Consider the following 24665-nt stretch of genomic DNA (forward strand, 5'->3'; position numbering starts at 1 on the left):
AAGGGTTGTTTGTAAACAAAAGCATAAAGATGAAGGGTCAATGTTGTAAGTTGGAGGACCAAAATTGACAAAAAAATGTCTGTTAAAATCTTTCATAACTTTAATATATACTAGATGAGGAGCCCCGGGTTGCGGGGCATGGAGCTAAACAGATACGATCGAAAGTTTTACGGGAAAAAAATTCAATAAAAACAGGAAAGATTTTTTAAATTTGAAGTACAGTGCTATTCACTGCATCTATAACGTAAAAATGGAAAAGTCACCAAAATGACAATGCAAAAAACAGAAAAAAAAAAATAAGTAGAACTTGAAAGTACATTGTTATTTAGGGCATTTTAGTACAAAAAAATAAAAAATGTACCTAATGGCAATGTAGTTAAGTTTTTGCGAAAAAAAAATGGAAAAAAAAAAAACAGAAGAAAAAATGAAAAGTCAAAGTATGTTGCTATTCACCGCAATTATTCAAATGCTTCCATGTCACATGCAATATTAAAAAAAACAATTATTAAAAATGAGTAGTTGTAATTGGGGGTCTATAACAAACAAAATGATAGTATTAGTTTAATATTTAGCAAAAAATAAAAAATGTTGCAACCTTGCAATTATAGCTCCAAATCTACAGAATTTAACCGGGTTGCAATGAGAGTTACCTTGCATAAAGATGTGTTACTTAAAGTTAGAATCGCTTCCGTTAATCTAAAAAGTATTTTCAAATAAGAATATACTTTCAACTATTAAATGTTCATAATAACAACCTTCTTTCAAATAAGAATATACTTTCAACTATTAAATGTTCATAATAACAACCTTCTTTCATCTGTTGATGCAAGTGTTTTGCTTTCTCTTCTTTCAACCACACGTACCCCTGCCATCTCACCAAGATACACAACGACCTATAAAATCCAGAGTATGTGTTATCATTATTTGTAATATTAATATTTTTTAATGAATATAAATAAATCATACATACATACGATTGTAATATATCGTTTTTAATCAAATTATTGAACAATTTTTCATTTTTATAATACCGTAAATGCATAAAAATACCTCTACAATAGCATCAAAATAAAAAATGTCCCAACTATTCAAAGATTTTTTCATTTTTTAATTAATTAATAGTTGTCACACTCTCTGTTAATATATCTAGGAATCATGTAAACCAACCTTAACAGGGCATCTGGTTCAAACGTGGAGCAAGGCAGCAGGAAGGTTATTCAAATCACCTGTACAATAACCACAAACTAAGAAACCCTAAAATCTAAAAAATCAAATGAAAAATTATAGATATTTGAAAGAAGAATAGAAGCTTTATATTAATCTGAGCACCATAGCATCAATTTGATTAAAAAAAAACTAACCACATCGATGTCTTCTTCTTATTACTGCTCCAAATGGAAAAAATGAGAGTAATAAAAAAAGAAATATTCACCTTCCAGTCAGAACCCTGAAGAAAAGAATCCATGGACAAAACCAAAAACAATATTCTGAATACATAATTGAACTAACCTCATAGATATTTTTGGCAAAAACTCATAAAACTGTAGCTAAATCTGTGTGCTCATAAAACCGCAAACCCATCTATCCGTACTAATCTGAGGAACAAACAGCAAACCAAACGTTCTCAAATCTAGAAAAACAAATTAAAAAGGCAACAAATCAGTGAACATACCTGATTTCATAGCTAAAGGTGGATCTGGCACTATGATTAGCAAAAGTGAGAAAAAAAAACAAAGGACTGACTTGGACATCCACTGTTTTGATTATCTGATCTCATCCAACATTTCCCTTTCCGGAACTCCAAGAAGGTGCAGATGTGTTTATCAACCAGCTTCGAGCTTGATTACAAAACAAATAGATTGAATGCACATTAGAAAAGGATATGCAAATTACCATGTATTTCAATTACACTATTCTTTTTCCACCAAAAAAACCCTTTTTTTGACATTTTGTATATCAGTTTTCTATTCCTTCATAGCTGATTGCTGTTAAGAAGCATGAAGAATAGTTAAATAGGTCAACATTATCACTATGTAGTTATACATTCTTCCAAATGAATGTCATTAACCATTTAGGTAACATTGAGATATAATAATTGGAATTAATAGAAGCAATTTAATTTAGTAATTCTAACCTTAATTTAAAATCTTTACATTAATTTTTACATTTTTAGATGATGATTAATTTGTAAATTTTTTTTTTGAAACAAAAAATTACACAGAGCTGGCTCAATTCCCATGAATTGGTGATAAAATATACTATATACTAATGTTTATAATGGGGCATTAATAGTCAGTTTTGTTGATAAATTGAAAAAAATTGGAAAAAAAACATAAAGAAATAGGTGTAACTGCAAAGTGAGTTGAGAAAAAATTGTTAATTACGATATGGTAGTATCGTCAGTCAACCATTTCTTGAAGGTGGACCAAAATATATATGACTTCCATGTTCTGTTTTCATCCACATAAACAGTTTTACTCTTCAACTATCAGTGATATTTACTGTATCAATAACCAAAAAACGGAAAAATGACCTGATAGCATTGTATTTTGGTTAATGCAAAGTATGTTGCTATTTGGGGCATTTTACTCCAGAAAATGAAAAATGCACCTAACGGCAATGTAGCTAGGTTTTTGGAAAAAATTAAAAGAAATTACAAAAAATATGAAAAAAAACGTGTAAATGCAAAGTACATTGCTATTTACTGCATTTACCATCTAAATATGGAAAATGCACTAAATGGCAATGTACTTTGGTTTTTGGTAAAAGAGTCGTAACAAAAATGCAAGGTACATTACTATTTAGTATTCGCTAACCGTCGTTTCAAATTCCACCATTTTATCCCAATTGTATGTGTTTTCATCAATTCAGATCTCAATTTTTCAATTTTCCAAAAATAAGCAATATCTCCTATAAAACACAAAACAAAAATCATATAAACATAGATTTTTTTGCTTACATACCTTAACAGCAGGCACACTTCCCAACTCTTTAACATCCTCAAACTTAATTACCTACAAAATAGATATGTTGTGTTTATGATTTTACTTAAAAACCATAAGGGTATTTTTGGAAAATTATTCTAAGAACTAACTTATTGGTGATTATTTTACTTAAAAACCAGAAGGGTACTTTCAGAACATGCATAATGAGTTTGCATTTTTCTGTCAACAGGCATAGAAAAAGGTTAGAAATTTTAATGAATAATAGATTATACCAACTTATATAAATCTTTCTTTGTACAATTATAAGTAACAAAAAATTAGCAATTAAAACATAGCAAGATACCAGTGATAACGGGTTTCTGTAATCTGAATGGCATGAGTTTCATTCACCGATTTGTAGTCAAAAGCAGAGGATGCAGTTTAAGATTGGAAAATCTTAACATCAAACACCATGCAATTTTTGCTACACACCAATATATCTCAATAGATATATAACAAATATATATTTAATTAAAGTTTTTTTTTAAAATTTTTTTGAACGCATGTGTTATTGAAAATAATATTCATAAAAATAATGTGAAATTACAATATATCATTCCATTATCAAAAATAGAAGAGAAAAACACATTCTTCCATGAAATGGAAATCACTACATCCGAAAAAATCACCATTTGTTATATGTTCAGTTTATTGCTACATGTCTAACAAACATGGTTTTGATTTTTGCATACAAAAAACAACAATGAAGAATTGTAAATTTCTATGTATTTGAACATCTAACCTTTTTTATCCCAACAAAAATGCCTTTATAGTGATCCTAGAGAAGCATCCAACAGAAGTTCCAATTCCTTCCTCCAATCTTCAAATTTAGCAACCTTCTCGACTTGTTCTTGTTTTGGATCACGACCACACCCTGCTTTCTGTTGTTGAGCCTCCATCAATAGAATCTGCAACCCAACATTATAAACAAACAATAATATCACGAAAACAATAATTTTAGGGATTAATTACACTGTTTAAACCCATGTTTTGTAAGGAGTTACCTTCTTTTTCAGTTGTCGAATTTGTTTGTCAATATCATGAACGTGGTCCGTTGTAGCGGAAGTTTTCATTGAACTGGAGGGAGGAGGAGCAGCGACACATCCGGAAAATCGTGATCTCGTTTATCTGGGACGCAATCGACCCAAAAAGTTCAACTTGGAATCAGAGATCTGCGAAACAAATCAAAACAAAAGCAATAATCGGTCATAAAAAAACAGTAAAACATTTCATAGAACACCTTATGTACATACCATATATACATCTCCAAAAGTACAAATAGAGAGATATAGAGAGGCGATTACAGTTGATGTTCATGCAGATGAATTCGGAGACTCAGATTTGGAAACAGGAGATATTCCGGATCTATGTAGATCACCTGTGAATCGTTTACATGTCTCTGATTAGAGACGTGATTTTGAATTTGAAGCGATTTATTTTTGTAATGTTTTGGAAACGAACCTATGAAACGTAGGAAATTCTATTGACGATATATGAGCGGGATGACGGAAGTCGGATGATTGTTTGGTTTTGTTCGTCACATGAGAGGTTGAAACCGGGGAATCCGCAGCGGGTGGGTTGCCGGCCGAGGATATGGAACGGGAAACGTATTTCTGGTTGGTGGGCGCCGCAGGAGGCCACCAAGCAGTCGTCGTTAGCACCGGCGATGGGTTTCAGTAGAAAGAAGGAGAAGAGGATCAGAAGGCCTATACATCTGATGAGAAGACTGGAGCGAAAAAGGAATAGAAGAGGGTGGTCGTGAAGGTTTTGTGATCATCGATTTATACAATTTCTTGATTTAGGGCTTTTGGAGGCCGATGGAGAACGGGAGTCGGTAGAACGAACACAACTTGCAGGAATGAACTGAGAACAAAAGGGTAATTGAAGGTACTGGAAAGAATAACACGATCAAATGGAGGCACGGTCGCGGTCGTGCAGCCAGACGGCTGCATGAAGTAGAAGAACCATCGACCTGATGAAGATGATAAAAGGAAGACGGTGGAAATCGGAACAGATAAAGGAAGACGGTGGAAGTATGGGGAAGGAATACGCGTAACCCTGTGGTAACCCAAGGAACAGTAGGTACTGTTCCTAACTCTCATTTCCTTAATATAAAACAAACGAAGGACCGAAAATATAATTTAAGTCTTCTCACGTTTAGTGTGCTTTTTCTTCACAACTTTAATATATATATAATAATAATGATACCAACTTCATATTCATCTAATTATGTTCATAGAAGTTTCTAATTACAATCCAACGCCGTGTCATGTCAGCTCAATGCTTGTGTTGCCAAGTCGTCTGTGTTTATGAATGTCCCATGGAAACCATAAGGAACTCTCGTCGGCAACTTCACTGTTGCCTCTAACTCCAATGTCTTTGAGTTCACAATCTGAATCTCCGATTCCCATGTCTTCTCATCGTGAACGAAGGCTAGTACATGACCATCGTCTTCGTTCTCTGAATTGGGAAGAAACAGAGGCTCGCCGCCGTATTTTGAGTCACCGTAGATGAACTTACTGGTTTCTCCGGTGGAGAGGTTCACTTTAGCGAAGCCGGAAACCTTTGGCCATGGCTCCGCCACTGCAAGATAAGCGTAGGTTGTTTTCCGGCCGAGGAGGTTTTTGTTCACCATTCCTATTTCCAAATTGACGTCATTTTCAGGTGAGATTATGGCTCGACGACTTGATTCCCCTGTTTTAAGGTTCAATCGGATTTCTGATAAGACGCTTTTTAATTCTTTATCACTTTCATTGAAGATGGAGTCCGCCGGAGTCATGCAGGATCCGATCACGACAACCTCGCCGGATTCAGGTTCTTCCCAGGCGTTCCAGAGGTGGAAACAGAAACAATCCGGAACTTCGATCCATTTTATACCCGACCCATCCGAAGCGTATTTATCTAAAACCCCAAAACGTGACACCTTCTCATTGTCGTAAACCACCGGTGATCCACCGGTGATCATCTCCGACATATTAAAAACCACTTGGTGGTCGGGAATCACCACGAAATTCTCCGTGATCGCGAAATCATGAACCATTGTCGGCGTTTTCAAATCAATTGCCACATCTTCTGACTTCTTTCCCTCCGGCGAAAACCTGAAGTATTTCAGGTAAGGCTTCTTGATGACGTCGTAGCTCAATGCGAATAACTCGCCGGAAACAGGGTCGAGTTTAGGGTGCGCGATCATGGTGGAATTCAACTTCAATTGATCGTTGAAGCTGTATCTTCCAACGGTTTTTAAGTCGCCGGAGGGTGTGACACGAACGTGATAAGGTAAATCGTCCTCCGACATGGCTAAAAGGTGGTTATTGAAGTAAACCAAGCCGGCGTTAGCTACGCCGATTCCTTGACTACAATCAACCAATCCACACAATCCACGAGCGTAGAAAAGGAGAAGCTTAGCAATACCAGAATGACCATGGAGTTCTCCGATTGCTTTAGGGAAAATTGGTTTCCCAATCGCACGTTCTTGAACATGTCTCTGCGTTTCAGTAAACCGGCAAGCGTAGCTAGCAGAACCTTGATCAAACTTCACGGCGTAAATCATACCATCTCCGTCAAATAAATGGTGACCAGAGGTAGGTTGGAAGAAGGGGTTAGCTCCATTTCTTAAGTAAACGCCTTGAATATCATCAGGGATTTTTCCGGCGACTGGTAAAAAGTGCCGAACTGGTTGCTCCGGTACAGGTGAGAAGTTTCCGGCAATTTGTACATCCGGGTCTACTGTTTTCGGTAATGGGTGTTTCTTTTCTCGCGTTCTCAACCCGTTTTCAATTGCATCCAATGCCATTGCAGCAGCCTTCTGGAACAAGTTCCAATTCCGTGGTGCTACCGGAGAATAAGAAAACGACGAAGAAGAAGGTGATTCAGGGTGACATGTGGATGTGGATTCTTTACATGGAGATCGATTGGGAAAATGGATGATCGATTGTGTTTCAATTGCACAGTGAATTGTTTTAGAATTGAGCTTTTTACTGTAACAAATGGAAGACGAACCCAATCGGCGTCTTGGAGATGAAGAGAATGTGGGTCTAGTATTAACCCAATTCGTACTTGAAGAAGTAGAAGCAACAGCCATTGTTGATTCTGCAACCGAATTTGAAGGTTTGTGTGAAATGTACAGAAGAGAGGGAGGAGAGCGGTGGCGGATATGGTGGGGGAGGAGAAGATATAAATAGTAGGGGAACGGTCACACCCTAAAACATGTAAAAGACGTCCACGTGTTGGGTAGATAGCGACAGGCTGTCAATATGTTCACAAATAAGTGTTATTTTATATAAATTTAGGTTTGAATATTAAATAATTATAGATAGATAAATACATTTTATAAATTTACAAGTTTTTATACAAGAAATAGATTATTCATCGTTTGGTTATAAAAAACTATGTAACATGAAGTTTATACAAACATTAAAGTATTGTCAATAGATCATACAATTAAAACATTAATAAGTATATGTAATTAAGAAATACATAATTTTTTTAATTCAATTATAAAGATTTTATTTTAAAATATCTTATCATATTTTCTGTGAACTGATGATAGGATATTTGCCCTCTTAAATTCATGATGTATTGTATACGTTTAACGGTTTATGTAAACCCCTAAACATTCATAGTTAATCAAAGAAATTTATTAAATATGTTTTAGATGATATTACAATTCTGAATATTTTTTTTAAGTGTATTTCATGATTAATTTTTAATTATTTGTAACTATTACAATCGGAATGTTCAGCTTTTTATATAACTTATAGTTAATGTCCTGATAGCAAATTTGCAACTTCTAGTTTATTCTTACTCTAAAGCTCTTTCTTCTTCTCTTTAAAATTAAAATTAAGTGTTGAATTTTGATATGAACGAGCTCCTCAACTACCAAATATAGTTTCATTCAATATTTGAAAACTCTATTCTTTACATTGACGCAAGTGCCCAAAAATTGATATCCATATAAATAGTCTATATTTTTTTTCGAACAATGGAAATTTTTTGTTAAAGGAACCTAGCAAAAGACTAACCCCGAATAAACTTCTAAAGAATAAAATTTAGTTTTTTAACAAATCCGAGCAAGAACTTTAAGCTTACTATATAACAAGACGTAAGTCAAGAATACGGCCAGAAGAAACTTTTTTTTTTTTAAACAACAAAACGATATTAGAAAGAAAGAGAAAAAGACTACATGGTGTGAAACATTGAATAATCAACCCCATAAACTCTATATCAAACCCCTACCCCATTTTGATATATTCTTAAGCTATAAAAACCCCGTTTTTTTTTCACTTCAAAAGCCAACATAGAGATTGGTTTCACCTTACATTTAAAAACCATACCGTTCTTATGTCCAAATGACCCATAAGAACGCCCTAAGTCTCTAACCGCATTCGAACTACCCTAAAGACTGTAATTATGGTGCATCCATGAGTCAAACAACAAAAAGAACAACCTTTAATTATATTATTATCACAAAAAAACATGATTATAGTTTGAGTTTCTATTTCACATATTGGGCAAAGAAGCGATTGCAAATCCAAATCACGCCTATCAAATTTATCTCTAGTCATTGTTTTTTAATGACAGACAACCTAAAGGTTGAACTTTATGAGAGTCGAATATAATATCATTTTAGTTTTGAGTGTTTAAATTCAAAGTGATCACCACTAAGCCACGTTGGTGGTAGTGTATCTAGTAGCCATCTGATTCAATCTTTCCGGCCAAGCAAGAATGTTTACTTACATTGGAACAAAAATTTTCCTGTACACCTTCAAAATTACTATCTAGAAAGTACATTATGGATTAAACAGAAGCATCCTAGATCATCTAATTCCCGTTGCTAATAATCTTCCATATATGTAAGAACCTTACATGTGACAAGATTCGAAAATTCGACAAAAGTCGAACCCTTGCTGTTTAATCGCACTTCCTTTCTCCGATTCAAAATCTGATCTCATACCTCAATAAAGTGGTGCAACTGATATGTCTTTAGTCTTCTATGCATAATGTAATGTAAGACAATAAGCTAATGGGTTAATAGTCTTAAACCAATCCACACATCATTCCAAAACTCAATTTAAGCTCCATTACAAAATTTTATCAAACATCGTCTTCTCTAATTGGAAATTTCAATCACCAAAGACTCTAAAAAATCAAAATTCGAATATAAATCATAATATACCTCTCCTCCGTGTCACTAATCAAAATTCTCGTACTTACAATGTATACTTATTATCAAATTAACAAATAACAGTTTTATCCTTTAAAAACTTGTCATCTTTGTTTAGCCAAAAGAGTTTGATTAATGGCAAAAACACTACTAACCTCTAAACCATAAACAACGAAAAGTGTTTGATTAGTAGCAAAAAACACTACTAATCTTTAAACCATCAACCTCCTTAGGAGCAAGTTACATCTCTTACTTCACCAAATTCAAATATTTATCATTTCAATGTATTCCCCAACAAAAATTACATCTACACCACTTAGGAACATTAAACACGGAAAAAAAATAGTTTTCTAACTTTTCTTAAATTCATTTGACAAAGTATATCAACCCCGAATGATAAAGCATGCACTTTCCAAGAAGATCACTATCGTTTCAAACTTTATAGTCTAGCTAACTCTAATTGTCTGAATTTAACATATTATTGTTGCATCATGTGTCGAAGATTGTTTTCTACTATATTGCTAATTATATGGAGCATATCAGATCATACACAAAGAGCAAATAAAGATATAAACGAAGAATAATTTATATGGAGATAAATTTATTATTTACCAATTAGAATGTATAAATATGTAAATATAATGTTTATTTTTTACTAATTAAATAAATTGAAAGAAGGAAATAAATTAATTTATTAAAATAGATAAATAGTTATTTATTAATTCTATAAATTGGTTTAAATAATCAACTTGAGAGATTAACTAATCCAAAGGTTATTTATGGGCCTGATTTAATATATAGATAATAGCTAGCTAATCGCTTCATGAATTAAAAGTTCATTGACCATAGTAGTATTTAAGAGGAAGACTTTCAGGTTTATGGTAAATATTAAGATGATGTCATATAAGTCTTAATCAAATAAAATTTATCACTGTTCGAATGCACTAAATGATAGCACATGAAAGCAGTGTCGAATATTCATGGACACAGCCAAAAACTCAATGTCTTTTTTGCGTAAGGCACATACAAGTCAAACACAGAAAAATGTAAAAATTGGGATTTTTGATTATTAATTAAACCTAAAACAGCAGTGAAATAAAGTAAATAAAATTCAATAATAAAGAGCGAATTCAGTTCTGGTGCAACTTTCCTAATCATGCAATCAACACAAACCTGGTTATTCAAAATGTGTTTTATCTATGCTAGTCCTGAGAACAACTAACAAACTCTAGTATATTCTCTTTTACCTAATTAATTAATCAAAATAAGCTTTTCAGTTAATCCAAACTTTTTACTAATTTAATTAAACAAACTCTTAATAAAATCAGAAAAGCAACATTATGATATGTGTAAAATTCCCAACAATATTCGATACGTTTCACAAGCTTGGAAGCTTAAAAATATAAAATTTCAATTTATATAAGTTTCACACCCCTGGCTGGTAGCGGAAGCGTCAGGCTGTGCAACATTAGAGATGTTGGGATTTCAGGCCAATATATGCGTTGAATAATAAACAGGATGTACTAAACTACATAGCTATTTATTCATTAAATAAAAGATATTATATAATTGTTCGAGGTACAAGTAGGTTCTGAAAGCAAAGTACAAAAGAAAAGCACATAAGTTCCGGACTGCGTCACCGGGGTTGTCTCCTTCGGTCGGGTTTATTCTCCTGAGAATACATGTGGTTTCAGAGGTCAACATAATGTTTGTGAGTCCACGGGTTTTATTGTTATAAAAAGTGTGTAGGTATTTTAGTTGTTTTGTTTATCCTAAACTCGCTTCCTTGAGTTTGTGAGTTCCTAGTGGTAGTCTAAGATAATAGACGTTGGTTGACCTAAACTCGCTTCCTCGAGTTTGTGTGTACTATCACTACTAAATTGAATTAGTTCCTTGTAGTAGTTTATGATAGGTAGTTTTAGTTTGACAAAGTTATGATGAGTGTCACTCTCGTATAGATCTATACATAACCATCTCGCTCACTTAAGAATTAACGATTATAGGTCGGGTGTTAGCTGAAAATCTATCAGCGTGTTGATGAATTATCTCTCATCTAACTCTTGTCGTTGGGGCCTACGCTTGTTGTCCGTGCTGTCTCGAGACGATTTAGAGAGAGAATCGAAGAGTAGGTAGGGAAGAATGAGCTGGTGAGACCTACTATTTATAGCAAGTTTAGAGCGCACACAGCACAAATGTGTGTGAACTGTACGATGGTGCCATGTGTCCTCATCTTAGCGTGCCATGTCATCCCGTATCTCAATGCAATCGTGTGTCAGTTTGCGCCGCGCACTGCACACGAGCGAGCGGGACGGTAAAAATTCAACTTCGAATTTCCGTAACTCTCACATACGAACTCCGTTCTCAACAACTCTTATATATCCGAGTAGGTATCATCATTCTCTACGACTTTCCTTTTGGTCGTTTTGTCTAGTTTTGAATTTCGTTTTTCGACGTGTTTCTATTACAGTTAAAATTTTATAAAAATTATAACCCTCACACGCGACGTCTGTTTTGGGCGTTCCTTTCCTCATAATTCCTACTTTAAGTAGTACTATGATTGTCTAGTTGGTGACTTTCTCCAAAAGTCGACCAATATCCTTGTAGTCTTCGTCATTGTAACTTTTTAATTATGATGGATATTCATTTACCATAGATGACATATCTCACCCATATTGTGTCGGATTCTTACAAAATTTATATTTTCTAGAATCACGGTAGCTTAAGGAGTCTAAATATGCTAACATGCTCTCAAAGGGACGCGAATTTTTGTGCACTAATTTTTGAGCCTAAAGGTTAATGTAATTAAGGACGAAAATTTCAAATATATTAAAATATATCGGGTGGTTACAAGGTTGACCTTATTACATTCTTACGTCCTATCGTTAAATGTTAACGGTGGTTGGTGACGTATTTTTTTGGGTTGTCACATCCCCCCCCCCCCGGTTAAAAGAAAATTTGTCTCAAAATTTAGCATGTAGTTGGGACGTTCTTGTTCGATTAGGTGTCTAAGTCCATAACTATAATTAGTATGTATCTGACCCGAGAGTAGCATGATCCATTTCGGGTTACCTTCACCAAGACAATTTGATAGGATGGATATTTGAGTAAGAAGATATTTGTGATTTATTAATATAATTATAAATATAATATATTAAGTGAGGAATCATATTATTTAATTAGTATTGATCAACAATTAATTTGGAATTAATTTAGTGATCAAAAGAGACTATTTAAATATATGGGGATGAATTTAGTAAATCAATGATTTGTATTGTGTGGGCCAATTGTTATTTAGGATGGGCTAAACCAATATGGTGGTCCATGGATAGTCCATGGAGGTTTAACCCATGGAGCCTAAGTAATATGAAAGGTCATGGAGCATTAGGGTTTGCATGGTTGTAACCCTAGTTATGCCACACTATAAAAGGAGTCCCTAAATCACCAAATGGGCACCCTAGTGTTCTAAGAGTTCATTGAGCTGATTTTTGTGCTTCATAACTTCTCTCTTAATATTCTCCAATTGTTCATGATGTTTGTGACTTGTTTGAGGCACAACACTTGGGGTGCTAAGCTCTTAAAAGGCCAATGTCTACAAGCGACAACAAAGAGGTAATCTTCTAACTTACTTTTATGATTTATGTGTCAAATTGTATCCTAGTTGTAGGCTTAATGCTTTGGAAACAATATTGCATGTATAATTAGAGAAAACATAGATCCAAGGCATTTAGGGTTCTATGTGCACCATAGGATGTTGTAGTATACCAAAACCCAATAGTAGTATCAGAGCCATGAGTTGTTTTTTATTATATGTGATGCTTGCTTAATTTTCAAAGCTGGAAAAATCGATTTTCTGCATTCTGTCTGATGAACTCGTCGAGTCCATGAACAGACTCGAGAAGTCCACTCAGTAAAGCATGAACTCGGCGAGTCCAGTTCATAAACTCGTCGAGTAGGTGCTCCAGGGTGCAGAATTTCGAGTTTTGGCCAAAAATTGGATTAGGATCAATACCCCAAACTGTTTTTTGAACCATGAAAACTGTTTTGTCATAAGGTAATGATCATGCTTGTCCAATTTAAAGATAATTTTCATAATTTCAAGATTTGTATTAGTTTATATGATTAGGCTAATTTCTTGAAGATTGATGATATGGATTATCTTGTTCTTATGAGTTTAGGTAGATCATGAATAAATTATTTGATGATTTTTGTTAGTTAAAAATATGATCTAATTGCCTTAATGAAATCCATAACTTGTCCTCAAGTTATGGAAAGTGAAAAGTTTTTCTTTTAAAAGGTTATTAAAACTCATAGGTTATGGAAAATGAAATGTGTCATTTTTAAGAGTCATTTTAAATGGTTTTAAAGTCTTCCATAACTTGTCCTCAAGTTATGGAACATGAAAAGTTTTTCATAAAAACCACATTAAACTCATAAGTTATGGAAACCAAAAGTTTTGACAAGTTTTGAAAACTTGCCCTCAAGTTTTGGAAATTGTAAAGTCTCACTTTTGAATACTATAATTCCAAACCCTAGAGTTTTAAAAGTTAAAATTCAACCCTTATACTATTATATTTTTATAAGTTTAATAATTATATATATATATATGTATGTATGTATGTATGTATAAGAATAAGTCAGTCTTACCGTTAGTAGGCCTCATTCACGAAGTCGGTCTATAAAGGGGGTATAAGGTTATTGCCTATAAAATGACAGTTTAATGGGTGTCCACTCTCACCCACCGCTTCCTTGACTGGTGGAGGGTCGTTAGCCGAACGGGTAGGATAGGACATTAATTCTCCCTCATTAAAAGTAAAATGATAAATATAAAGTAAATAAACTTTTATTAAATTCCCAATCTTAGTTACTTTAGGAAAAATGTGAAAATAGTGCTAATACATGAAATTACACTTTGCACCTTGTTAAGTCGTTAGTGCAGCTTGTGTGGTTAACCGGCACACTAATATGGGACTGACAATGTGTGGCAAAGGGTAACTTGATGTTAATCATAGATCAATGGAGCGTGTGTGGTTAACCGACACATTGATTAGGTGATTTGTAACAGTGGGTGTACCAAGCTAATTTGCATGGTTATTCACACCTTGTTTGTGATCCTTGACATCCCAGTCACAAACTTGAAGGGCGCAATGGATTTTTAAACATGCCATTGAAAAGTTCAATGAATCTCAAAGGATCTAGGAATTTCAAATCCAATTAAAACTTAATAATCTATTTCGTTTTTCATGGTGGAAATGGGTAAATCGTCATTTACCTACCTTCAAATATTCTACAATTGGATTACGCCATCCCTTTTCGCAATTTTAGAATATTGTGTTGGGTCCTAGCCTTAATATTTCCTTTTGGGTGTTATATTAAGGACTTAAATCAACTAACTTGAATTTCTCCCTCATAGATGTCTAGTTCTGACAACTATGGTCTTCCTTATCCTTTTGGAAATAGCTTTCTAATGAAGATGATATCCCACATGGCGATCAAGGTGAAAGATTAATCCCTTTGTCGTGCATTAATAGGACTGAAAATCATACTTCACTTCCTCCACCTCCTCCAATTATTCTCCCTAACCCACAAGTTCAAAGACTTGAAAAGTTTAAGGTCACTCAAACCCTATTGGCAAACAAACACAAAGATGGAAGTCTGTATGTGCCAACATCTTGGAGATGAAGTTACATATTGACAGGCTGGGAGAGTTGGGTGTCGAAGTCTCAAGGAAGTTGGATGTTGACTTGGTTCTTCAATCACTTCCTAAGTCATATAGCGGGTTCTTTAAGGACTACTATATGGGAGATCACGACATGACCCTTATTGATCTAACATATTTGCTTGTTGCTGCTGAATCAGCAATGATTTAGCGCACCGGTAATGCAAATTTGATTGGAAGATCTATTTCCCAAACTTCCATGGACATTGACAATGGTAACATTGGAAGTACAGAAAAGCTTTCTCTTCCCAATGGAAAGGGATCGGCCATGGTAAAGTCCAATGACCAAATGGTAAAGAGAAAGGCTAAGCCTGAGATAGTCCAATATACTATTCCCAAAAGGTTCATATGTTCCTATTGCCAAGAGAAGGGGCATTGGTTGCGAAGCTGTTCTATTTACCTGAAAGATTAAAAGGATGGTAAAGTCAAAAAGTTTGACTCTACTTCAGGTAAGTCCAATATCTAACTCTATTAAGTTCTTATTTGGAGATTCTTAATACATGATGTAATGTAATTACATTTTGATGTTTTGGAGAATCGAAGAAAAGAAAGGAAACTGAAAGGAAGAATAAGTTGATTCTGATCATGAAGAGATGGATTTCGATCGCATGGTTCGATGATCAGAATTTTGAGCTGTTTCTTAAGAGTTGTGGTAGATTTATTAGGAATAGATAACAACATAGTTTTCATTTGAAATTGCATTGTAAGGAAAAGTTTTTCTGCAGTTTTATAAATAAAGAAAAGTGTTTATTTTATCTTATTTTAAGTTTCCTTACAATGACATTTGTGAAAATTGTTGTTTATTTGATTCCCTTAATAGCAATATTGGAAAATGGATTTGATTCTTTCGTTTGTGGTAGTGTCAAAATTTACCAAATAATGAAAGATTCTCATCACCCAAGTTTCAGTTGGATAGAGACTTGGAATCATGCAAGTTGTATTGTGTGATGAATGAGAATTTCTATCTTTGGGAAATAAGACTAATTACTTATTCACATGTATATGTGAGTCAAGTGAAGGACTAGGGGATTGGGTACACTTGGTTGTGCGCTGGTCAGGTCCACCACAAAGAACGATAAGACTATTCGTTATAATTTACTAAAGTTTAGTAAATATGGTTATGCTTACAAGTTTAAGTGTAATTCTGAAACATTGGAATAGTTTTAATGTTCGACAGAACGAATGAGAAGAATCAAATTAGGCCAAAGATAAAAGTTTCTCCAATCTGAAAAGATGGGAGAGTACTCTAGTATCATGTTTTATGATCATCTTAACGATTATGGAAAACCATATCACAACTGATACTCTAAGGATATCTTAGTGCATTTGTATGGCTAAGAAGAGGAATCGTGAATTGTTGAAATGGTTAAGTCAAGAAGATGAGTCATACTTCGTCTTAGAGTCATACTCCAATATTGTGCCTTGAGTGACATAATCTTGAGAAAGGTTTATAACACTTATCAAATGTAGAGTAAAATGTTTTCTAATCTTGTACATTTGAAATTGGTAAGTTGTGATGTTTACGATAAAACAAAGACCAACTAAGGCAATTTGTGTGAAGGGTTTGTCTTGATAAGACACCGCACTAACTCTTGAATATTTGTTGTTAAGTAATGTTTCTTGAAAAAGATAATCTTATATGTCAAGTGGTCAGTGGGAGTCTTAAAGATCTTGAAAAGCTTCAAGAACTAATCAAGAATAAACTTATTGTCAATCACTAGCACACGACTTGAGGGTTATAACCTATCGTGTTGACATATTCTCGTTTCTGTGCCCATTCCAGTGGAAGTTGACTATGCATGTGAGTTCTATGAGTTCTCAATTGTCTGTATAACAACCTGGAAGCAATGGTAGGCCTTTGTGTTGCCAAGTGGCAAGAAATTAAGATTGAACAAGTTCAGTCCATATGAGTTTGGATTTGTCACTAACCTTGTCTTGTGATTATGGTTTTGACAAATTCACATGGATAGGAACACATACACCATAAAAAATCTAAGTGTCATAAGGTTTCTCTCCAATTCATGAAAATGATTGTGAGGAAACGCTTTCACTAAGTAGATTTTAAGGAGATAGCAATTATGATATTTGCGTTCTCAAATTCGATTATGATTACGGCATCCCTCTCCATAGTTTGAATTGTGAGAAATGGCAAAGGTCTAAACATTTGAGACTTATTGCTGTAAGTTCTAAAATTGTTTAGACACACATGTGAGCTATCTAAGGAAAGGTGTATGAGTTTGAGAACCCTAGATAAAGTCTTATCGAAGCATCTCGTATCAGAAATCTGAACTTTGGTAAGAAAGTCAATAAGTATTAATTTCTAGAAGTCCACCTGATTTCTGAGTACATGTCAAAGCTAGTGGGAGCATAAGTGTTATGCTAATAAGAATGTAATTATTATGTTAGTGGGAGCACAATTATTACGCTGAGTGTTGCAAGTTAGCAATGTTAATTATAGAAAACAAAAGTTTCAATTCGCAAAGTTGCAGAGGTTGAAAAGTTGTTTTGCTATAATTAAGGGACAGGAATTTATACTTCATTTCAAATCTAAAAGCTTAGATTGAGATTTTAATCAAATTTAGTCAATGATATATATGAATGCTGTGTTGGAATGGTTCAACATAAGGAAATTCTATATATATGGAAATGTTAATTGCGTGCTCAAATTTGATTATGATTACGACATCCTTTTTCATAGTTCGAATTGTGAGAACATGGCAAATAGAAATATTATTGCAAAAGACTGATCAAGTATCATGCCTTTATGTAAGACATTATGAATCGTGTCCCATATGCTTCGAGTATAGGATCGATTGCATATGCTATAATATTATCATGTTCTAATTTTTCCAAATGCCTATGGCATTAAGAGGGAAAAAGAGACTAGAATAAGATATAACTAAAGTGGTTAAGCAATTGTCGAGGACAATCTGAGGTTTACCAAAGATTGGTTGCTCATTGACAGTTGGAAGTATTTTAAAATTTTTGGAAGGACCATGTTGACATATTCTGAAAAGAGGTGACTCTTGTTCAGAAGTGATAGTCAAAATGGGAATATGGAATTGTTTCCATAAGTGGAAGTTATTCTTTAAATCTGCGTAAGATTAGAAAACTTAATGCAAAAAGGATGTTCAAAGGAATGTACTTTGAATGTGAGACTTCGTTTCCATGGAATTGATCTCCATTGGAATACTTTGTAATGTCTTTTGCCAAGTCTCTGTGACTTTTGTGCATAGTCATTATAGGAGAATCATTGCATATAAGTTTAGAATCTAACGGATTTCAGTAAATGGCAAGAATTTGGTATTTTTACATTTATCATAAGGATTTGGGATTGTGAAATGAGCATCATTGAAATGTTATCAATTGATCTATTTCACAAAGAAAGGACCATAGGAAAACATAGTGTGCATGCTTGGAGCATGGGATAACTATTGTTTTAATTCAAGTATTAAGTTGATTATTCGAAACATTATACAATGAATAATGAGTAAACAATATGGCGATTAGATAAAAGGTGTTTTATTTACACTCAAAAGTTTTGGGGCTATATAGGATTAGTATTATTCTTGTGTTTCACTTTGCATGTTTTGAATTCCCGAATAACTAGGTTATTCAAACCATCCACAGTTAATCATACTTTGGAAGTTTGTATTGAGGCAAGACTGTCATGAATGGGTCTGTAGGATTGTCTAAGGTGTTAGACATAGCACAAGTTTGTTGCAAAATTCATGAGTACTCCTGTAATAAGATTTGAATATTGGATTCAACCCACGCTCATTTGTATCACATCATGGATTTTATCACGAGTTATCATGAGGCGATAATATCTTATATTCTTGAAACCAAGACATGTGAGTTGTAATTTACACGTTGGTTGCACATTGACATATGTAAACGCACCAGTAACTTGGTGTTATAAAACATATCGCTGTGTATGATTTGATGAGTAAGTACAAGCAAGCATTTGAGTCGAAGTTTATCCATTCCTTTTACCCTTAGAGGGATAAAAGCGATATATGTGGGTCCTTCGATGATTTAGTGATGACAACCCTAAGTGCTTGGCCAAGCCTGGACTGATTTGATTTGTTCAATTAGTCAGTCGTCATAAATCAAAAATCGGGAAGCAACACATGAACAGAGAGAATGATTATAATCCATGTCTCAGTTCATACGATATCTAGAATGGAGGAATATATGATCCCTTATCTAATGGACGCGTCATTTGATTAGTTCAGAGTTTGACATCGGCTTTTGAGAGCTAATATTGCTAGTCGGGTTTTGGAGTCGTACTTGCAATAATAGTTATTAGACTTATCCAAGTGGGAGACTGTTGGATTAGGTGTCTAAGCCCATAACTATAATTGGTATGTATTTGACCCGAGAGTAGCATGGTCCATTTCTGGTTGCCTTCATCAGGACAATTTGATAGGATGGATATTTGAGTAAGAAGTTATTTGTGATTTATTAATATATTATAAGTATAATATATTAATTGAGGAATCATTTATTTAATTATTATTGATCAAGAATTAATTTAGTGATCAAAAGAGACTAATTAAATATACGGGGATTGATTTGGTAAATCAATGATTCTTATGGTGTGGGCCAATTGTTATTTAGGATGGGCTAAACCAATATGGTGGTCCATGGATAGTCCATAGAGATTTAACCCATGGAGCCTAAGTAATAGGAAAGGTCATGGAGCATTAGGGTTTGCATGGTTGTAACCCTAGTTATGTCACACTATAAAAGGAGTCCCTAAATCACCAAATGGGTACCCTAGTGTTCTAAGAGTTCATTGAGCCGATTTTTGTGCTTCATAACTTCTCTCTCAATATTCTCCAATTGTTCATGATGTTTGGGACTTGTTTAAGGCACAACACTTGGGGTGCTAAGCTCTTAAAAGGCCAATGTCTACAAGATACAACAGAGAGGTAATCTTCTAACTTACTTTTATGATTTATGTGTCAAATTGTATGCTAGTTGTAGGCTTAATGCTTTGGAAACAATATTGCATGTATAATTAGAGAAAACATAGATCCAAGGCATTTAGGGTTGTATGTACACCATAGGATGTTGTAGTATACCAAAACCCAATAGCTGTCAAATAAATGGGGCTATTTAATCTTCATGTTCCTATGTGTACTCTGGTCCTTGCTTAGAGTTCCATCGTACCTTGACTATGGGAATGTGGCTTTGCTTAATCCTCTTGACTTCGTGATCTATGATCTCGACTGGTTCCTCGACGAAATTGAGCTTCATGTCGATCTGGATTTCGTAGAGACGTACGTGTCTTCAGAGAGACATTTTTTTAGGTTTGAAACGTGGAAGACATTGTGTAAGTTGTTGAACTCTTGGGGTAGAGGGAGTCGTTCAGCTATTGAGCCTATTTTGGCAGGCATCTCAAAAGAACCTATGTATCTCGGATTGTGTTTGCCTCTCTTGCCAATCTTAGAATTCCTTTCCATGAAGATACCCTTAGCATGAATTTATCTCCAAATTGCAATTCAAGTGGTTTTCGTCAAAAGTCAACGTATTTCTTCTGACGATCATGAGCCGTTCTCAACCGTTCCTTTATTTTCACGATCTTCTCGGTTGTCTCGTGAATAATCTCAGGTCCAGTTAGCAACGTGTTCCTTGTGTGTTTCTTTGCTAGTTGGGTATCACTGACTTCTACACAACCCAATGGTGAACGACAGTTTCTTCCATAAAGTGCTTCGAATGGTGCAACCTTTATGCTCGTGTGGTAACTATTGTTATAGGAAAATTAAACCAATGGTAGGTGAATATCCCATGCATCTCCAAAGTCTATCACACATGCTCTGAGCATATCTTCCAAGGTTTGTATGGTCCTTTCTCTTTGACTATCTGTCTGTGGGTGGTAGGAGGTACTCATATCGAGTCGGGTTCCTAATGCTTGTTGCATTGATTGCCAGAACCGGGAGGTAAATCGTTTGTCCCTGTCCGATATGATCGATGTTGGTACGCCGTGTAGCTGGACTATTCGCTTAAGATAAGTCCTGGCTAACTTCTCCGGTTTGTCCGTTTCCTTAATAGGTAATAAATGGTCGGACTTAGTCAGACGATCGATTACTACCAAAATCATGTCGTAACTGCTAGGCATCTTGGGTAGTTTTGTGATGAAATCCATGGTAACTTGTTCCCATTTCCATTTGGGAAATTCGGGTTGTTGCAGTATTCCTGATGGTTTCTGGTATTCCCCCTTGACCTTAGCGCAGGTTAAGCACTTTCTCACATAGGTGGCGATTTCTACCTGTAATTTCGGCCACCAGTACCTTTTCTTTAAGTCAAAATACATCTTATCAAATCCTAGGTGAAGTGAGTATCTTGTCTTGTGAGCTTCGTCCACTACCAGACTCCTGATGTCCCCGTATTTTGGTACCCAAATTCGGTCCATGAAACAGAAGGTTCCATTTTCTTTGTACTTGAACTGTTTCTCCATGCCTTGCAGGTATTATTTTGCTTTGTCCTCTTCCTTAAGTACCTCTACTTAGGCTTATCTAATTTAGGTAGGAAGGTTTTATTGGATGGTTATAGTGAGTGCTTTCACTCTGCGAGGTTTGACTTGTTCCTTTCTTCTTAGGGCATCAACTACTACGTTAGCCTTGCCTGGGTGGTATCGAATCCCACACTCATAGTTGTTAAACAGTTCAAGCCATCTTCGTTGCCTCATGTTGAGTTCCATTTGGTTTAAGATGTGTTGAAGAATCTTGTGGTTCATTTATATAACACAATTTGTGCCATACAACTTGTGTTGCCAGATTTTTAAAGCAGAAATTACAGCTCCCAATTCCAAGTCATGGGTAGTGTAATTATTCTCATGAGTCTTGAGTTGGCACGAGGCGTAAGAGATCACTTTGTCTCTTTGCATAAGTACGCATCCCATGCCCTAATGTGATGCGCCGTAATAGACAACAAAGTCTCTGGTTGCTTCCGGAAGTGAAAGAATTGGCGCACTACACAACATGTGTTTCAACTTCTAAAACACAGATTCGTGTTGTTATTTCCATTCGAACCTTGTATCTTTCTGGGTAGGTGCCGCGAGGGGTTTTGCTATTTTTGAGAAATTTTCTATAAATATCTTGTAATAGCCTGCCAATCCTAGAAATTGACGCACCTCTGTTGGCGTTGTGGGCGCTTGCTAATTCTTTATGGCTTTGATCTTGGAAGGATCTACGTGAATGCCCTTATTGTTAACCACGTGTCCTAGGGAATGTCTTCTCTGATCCAAAATTCACACTTCGAGAATTTTACGTACAATTTCTCCTTCCTTAACAACTCCAAAATGATTCCAAGGTGGTGACCGTGTTCTTTATTTCTCTGTGAGTATATCAATATATCATCTATGATATGATCACAAATCTGTCAAGGTAAGGCTTATAGAGGCAGTTCATTAGATCCATGAAGACTTTTGGAGCATTGGTTAAGCCAAAAGGCATAACGAGTTCTGAATGTCGTCTTTAGAATGTCGTCCTCTTGCATTCGAAGTTAATGGTATCCATACCTTAAGTCAACTTTCGAGTAGAATCTAGATCCTTGTAGTTGATCGAATAGATCATCAATCATTGGGAGTTGATATCTATTCTTGATCGTCAACTTATTCAGTTCTCAGTAGTCGATTAACATTTAGAAGGTTCTGTCCTTCTTTTTGACGAATAGCACTAGGGATCCCTATGATGAGAAACTCGATATTATAAAGCCTTTATCCAAAACATCATGGAGTTAACTGGACAACTCTTGCTTTTCCGAAGGGGCTAATCAGTAAGGTAATTTTACCACTGGAGCTGCCCCTGAGACTAGGTCAATTCGAAATTCAACTTTGTGAATTGGTGGTAGTTTGGGCAAGTCCTCCCAAAATACATCGGTAAAATCACATACTTGGGGTATGTACTTGATTTCCTTCTTATCGCGGGTGCCATTTCTAGATTCCTAAAGTTAGTGTCGAGACGTGAGTTAATTTGTCGGAATTAGCAAGTTTGTACTCTCATGTTTAGGTTGTGGTGTGTTAGTGTTAATGTTAATAGGATCAACAATAACAACACATATTTCATGCAACTAGGTATGTATAATATGTATCGTATATATCATGTTGCAGTCACCAAAACCGTGTGTGGTTAGGATAGGAAAAACCCTGTGATTACAAAACATACATTTGTAGGTTTTCCCATCACCGTAAGCCAAAAGAAAAGTATCCATATCACTCCTAGCTACCATGCTAGGTTCAAAACAGAAGAAAACTAAAAACCACAGTACACTATTAGAAGTTCCATCAGTTGTACTAAATGTCTATATACAAACTCTAGCCAGATATCAGAAAGAGAGACTTGAAACTCCACCTTATCCACCTGGAGCTCTAATCGATCTGCATGGCTAATCACCTCCTCCAGCACCCAACATTGATCTTGCATGAGTAAGGTCCTCATCTCCATCATGTCTCTCTCCTACTCCAAGTAATGCACCCTCTTTATGAGCTGCATTAAAGCTATCCTCAATAAGAAGAGCTCAGTGTCCATCGCTCCAATATGGTATGAGTGATGGGAGGTGCGGGACACCAAAAGAGAGATGGCGTACTCCGTAGGGGTATTCGGGGTAGGGGAGGTGCAATGGATGACTCCCCCACCTCAAATCATGTGCCGATAGCCTCCTCATGCACCCTGGCTCGTATCTAGGGCATCCAAACGGCGTATCCGTGATATTTCTTTTCTATCGGTGGTGATGATGGTGGGACGCCGCCCTCTTCTGTGAGGGGGTAGCAGCAACCTTCCTCGGGGTCTGCTTCACCCGAGTACCTGTGGGTGTACTGTAAGACCAATATGTGGGAGTGGGGCGAGGTGGTGAGGTCTCTGGTGAGGTGGCAGTGTCCTCCTCATCCGCATTGGGCTCGTACTCGGAAATAAGAAGCTCTAGCCCAGCCGGTGTGTAGTCGGGTGATAGGGTTGGCTTGGACAGGTGCTCAGTGGGAGTATAATCGGGCTCTAAGTCATCATCGTCCTCGAGGGTATCAACTGAGTCATCAAGTGTTGTACGTTCCTCCTCTGATAAGGTAGTTGCCCTCAACGATCCATCACCTGCCATGCTCTCAACTGCATAAGACATCAAACAGGATGATTTTTCTGAGAGATGTGAGGATCAATTAAATACTATATAATGTCACATTATAAGTATGTAATAGATAGTACCTGTAACTCCTTAGTCCCTCCACTATTTCGTAAGTTAGAGGTTCCTAGGGCGTAAAATCCTTGAGCGTAGATGTCTTTGAGTTAGCCATCTCCAGAAGTAGAAGTCTCTAAGAGAAGCTTCTGAGTATAGAATCCCCGCCTAAGCATCCAATCCAGAAGTCCTCAAGCGAGTAGATTGCCAACCACCATATCCAAGTTCGGTCGTGCATCGGTCAAATCATAATAAAACTTAGTTGCGCATTCTAGGTCTAATTTGTTGGATATATATGCCCAAGAATCATTATGGAGTGATATTGCTAATAATATATGATCCTATAGGGTCACACCTTTATCAAGTTGGCACATTTTGTATATTTATTATTAATATGATTATTAATAAATAATATCGATTCTTGTATTTTAATTAGGGAATAATTATTGTTTTATGAAAATAATAATTATAAGAGAGTATAACTAGTTATTATATCATATGGTATGATTTAATAAGTCATGTACAAATTTTGGACACTTTGGTTAACCATGATTAAGTTAAGGACTTACTCTACCATGGTTAATAAAGTTGGAGACAATTTTTGTCTCTTTCTTAGCCTTATGGCCGA

At 35.4% G+C, this 24665-nt stretch overlaps 1 long non-coding RNA gene and 1 pseudogene across 6 annotated transcripts; both read right to left on the minus strand.

The window, feature by feature from the left end:
- Positions 1–489: 489 nt before the first annotated feature.
- LOC145136217 (uncharacterized) lies at positions 490–5125 on the minus strand. Of its 6 annotated transcripts, none has more exons than XR_013720315.1 (10): positions 4446–5124; positions 4289–4362; positions 3989–4156; positions 3727–3892; positions 2964–3014; positions 1673–1838; positions 1362–1595; positions 1168–1226; positions 808–893; positions 490–650 (listed from the first exon to the last, which is right to left on the minus strand). It is a non-coding gene; the product is annotated as an uncharacterized LOC145136217 (long non-coding RNA). The 6 variants fall into 6 exon arrangements; XR_013720318.1 differs by lacking the exon at positions 490–650 and adding an exon at positions 3095–3164 and having other exon boundaries at positions 707–893; positions 4446–5125; XR_013720319.1 differs by lacking the exon at positions 490–650 and having other exon boundaries at positions 707–893; positions 1362–1385; positions 1510–1595; positions 4446–5123.
- Positions 5126–5255: 130 nt separating this feature from the next.
- LOC145136216 (9-cis-epoxycarotenoid dioxygenase NCED1, chloroplastic pseudogene) lies at positions 5256–7117 on the minus strand (annotated as a pseudogene).
- Positions 7118–24665: the final 17548 nt, after the last annotated feature.

Source organism: Lactuca virosa, chromosome 9 (genome assembly GCF_052849685.1).
Source record: "Lactuca virosa cultivar CGN04683 chromosome 9, Lactuca_virosa_CGN04683_v6, whole genome shotgun sequence".
NCBI lineage: Eukaryota > Viridiplantae > Streptophyta > Magnoliopsida > Asterales > Asteraceae > Lactuca > Lactuca virosa.